Genomic DNA, 3,197 nt, shown 5'->3' with positions numbered 1-3,197 from the left:
TGATTTAGACTTGAGAGCACAGGAGATCAATGTCTTTTTTACGCATTTGTTTATCGTTAAGCCCATATTCAGGAGGCTGTGTGTGTGTGTGTGTGTGTGTGTGCGCGTGTGTGTGTGTGCGTGCGTGTGTGCATGTGTGCGTGTGTGAGAGCTCCAGACATGGTGGTATTTGGTGTCTAGGGGACTGCTCTGCTGATAAACTCTGCCATAATGGGCTGTCTCTCCCCAGAGTGAGGCTTCCTAAAGCACTGGTCTAATTAGATTGGCCCTGTTCTACCAGCAAGGGCGTCATCTGCTTCACTGGGGCTCTCTAGTCTCATAAAAACAATATCAAATCTGGACCCAAGTGGGAACCGCACAGGAAATTAGATGAAACAACATTGTTTACAAGTCTACTATACAACTTACAGCAACAATTTCTTTTACCTTAAAATAACGGCTCAAACTCATTTCAACCTACAATGATTCACATTACATTTAGCAGACACTTGACCAAAGTGACTTACATAGGTCAGCTATATTACAAGGGATCATATTGTCCCCAGAGCAACTTGGGGTTAAGTGCCTTGCTCAAGGGCACAATGGTGGAAGCCGGGAATTGAACCGACAACTTTCAGGCTACTGCACGCTAGCCCAGCTCCTTAACCACTACACTACCACCGCCCTACAGGCTACTGCACGCTAGCCCAGCTCCTTAACCACTACACTACCACCACCCTACAGGCTACTGCACGCTAGCCCAGCTCCTTAACCACTACACTACCACCGCCCACAGAGGGACCCCACCATAAGGTGGGGCATCAAAAAATTCATATCAACTCATAGTGGTCCTTGCCACGGAAATCTTTAGTAAAAGGCAAAAGATTTATACAATATGAAGAGAACCATGAGTGTGTGGGGAGCGGAGTCTTTGCCATTGTGATGCGTGTGGCTGGAACGCCTGGTAATGCTAGGATCTAGGAGCAGGACCCTTTTCATGGGTTTTAGATTAATTGAGCACTCCCTTAGCGCTAAATATAATAAAAATAATAATACATTTTTTTTATAAAACACCTTTCAAGACACCCAAGGTCGCCTCACAAAAGGAATTTAAAAATACAGACAATTTACAAACACAAAATAGCCAGATGCCAGACAGAGTGGCGTAGTCGCACAGCGTTCCTGTTGGCACAGGCTACAGACATAGACATCACAAAGACGTAGACAAGCACAACAAACAAGTCAGACCAAGTCCATGGACGATGGTGACTTTCTTGATCATGGGTTGAAATAGGTTGAAAATCGCTGAATTGGGAATTATGACATTATTACATGTAGATTTGATTTGATTTATTTTGTATTGACAGATGACAAAATCCAAAGGGTGTTAAAGTGAGAAAACGTATTCACAACATGGTCTTTGGTGTTTACATTTTGTCTCTTTGATAAAGAATAATAAAAATCAGCACAGAACCTTATTATATATTCAGGTTAGGTATATTCTGTGTTGTTTTATATATAACCATGTTTACAAAACTATGATATTTGCCATTCAGGGGCATGATAAATAAATACTTTACAAAATGTAATTAACCAAAATGACTCACAAACTGATCATGCCAGCAGTGCCAGTGTTGCTTGTCCCACTGTGCTGCAGTCTGTGTCTGCTGCTGCTTCTAGATGTTCTGCACAGCTCTCCCATTCCTGTGCTGAACCTGAGCAAGCCTGTCTGGCCGAGGCCCATTAGCATTTAAAGCGCTTCAGACTAATGTTTCTGTGTTGCCTTGCTCTTTAACTATTTATTCCAGTCAAACCATGTTAATCGGGCCTCAGTGGAACACTCCTGGTACAGGTTACTTTTTCCCTCCACAACGCCTGTCTTAGAACACAGAACGCTTTGGTTTCCTTTGTCTTAGAACACAGAACGCTTGGTTTCCTTTATCTTAGAACAGAGAAAGCTTTGGTTTACTTGGTCTTGGAACACAGAATGCTTTGGTTCCCTTCTGAATTCCGTATTCCTGATTTATATTTCAGCGGCAGAATCCACATTGCCTCCAGCACACTGTGCATTTACAAACAGCAGCTGACACAGGAGAGTGGATACGGAGAGTCTAAAGGAGAGGTACTTTCTCTCTTTCATCTGATCAAGAGCTCTTTAGTCCCCTACTAATGACCGTAGGATCAAATATAAGGTCACCAGGAAGACGCCATTAGCATGGGTGCAGTAGTCACACCAAGCTCATAGAGGGTGCTTTGGTTGTTGAAATACACCCGTTTTTGAGTGATGTTAGCCATGATGGACCTGGTGCTACACTGTAGTATATTTCAGAAAATAATAACACATCACTTAGGGGCAGCCGTGGCCTACTGGTTAGCGCTTCGGTTTCTACCCCGACCAGTAGGCACGGCTGAAGTGTCCTTGAGCAAGGCACCTAACACCTCACTGCTCCCCGAGCACTGCTGTTGTTGCAGGCAGCTCACTGCGCCGGGATTAATGTGTGCTTCACCTCACTGTGTGTTCACTGTGTGCTGAGTGTGTTTCACTAATTCACGGTTTGGGATAAATGCAGAGACCAAATTTCCCTCATGGGATCAAAACAGTATACTTATACATACTATGAATGATATTAACCTCCTTTTCACTTGATAACAGTTGTTAGAACAAGGGTCCCAGTGATCACTACTCAGTGTGTTCCATGTCAGTTCTAGCAGCACTGCCTCACTGCTGTCCAAGAGCTCAGTGTCCACGTAGGGCTGTAAAGGGTGTGGGCTGGCCCATCCCAACACACAACACCATTACTAAGGTCATGACCAGAGGATGATCAATAGCCCCGCGCAAGGGCACCCCTGGGGCAGATTCACGCCGGATCAGAACCAGCTGCAGGCCAGACATCTGAAGCTGTCAGGATAACCTGGGGAGCTGTATCTGAATCTGTCTCCATAAAACAAATAGCCATAGTGACTCTGCAGGCTTCTTTATCTAGATGACAGACTATTTGCATTAACCTGATGAAACGTCTATCAGCATCTGATTCCTCTCTGAGTAATCCACAGCCCAGAGCCCAAGGTCATGGGCTGGATGGATATCTTATCACTCAGTCAAAGAGCTGAAATACTTAACGAGGAGGTCAGCTCATGTTCTCATCATCACATTCCAGGTGGCAGGAAACTCCAGAGATGTGTTGTAACTGTTACATATGGTCTGTGCTACTCAGGGG

General features: G+C 44.6%; 1 non-coding gene across 1 annotated transcript; it reads right to left on the bottom strand.

The window, feature by feature from the left end:
• Window positions 1-779: 779 nt before the first annotated feature.
• On the bottom strand, window positions 780-894 carry LOC125291453. The gene has a single exon (XR_007192985.1). It is a non-coding gene; the product is annotated as a U5 spliceosomal RNA (small nuclear RNA).
• Window positions 895-3,197: the final 2,303 nt, after the last annotated feature.

This window comes from Alosa alosa, chromosome 2 (assembly GCF_017589495.1).
Source record: "Alosa alosa isolate M-15738 ecotype Scorff River chromosome 2, AALO_Geno_1.1, whole genome shotgun sequence".
In the NCBI taxonomy this organism is placed as follows: Eukaryota; Metazoa; Chordata; class Actinopteri; order Clupeiformes; family Clupeidae; genus Alosa; species Alosa alosa.
Note: the sequence above shows the minus strand (reverse complement) of the source record. Positions and strands in the feature narration are given on the sequence as shown.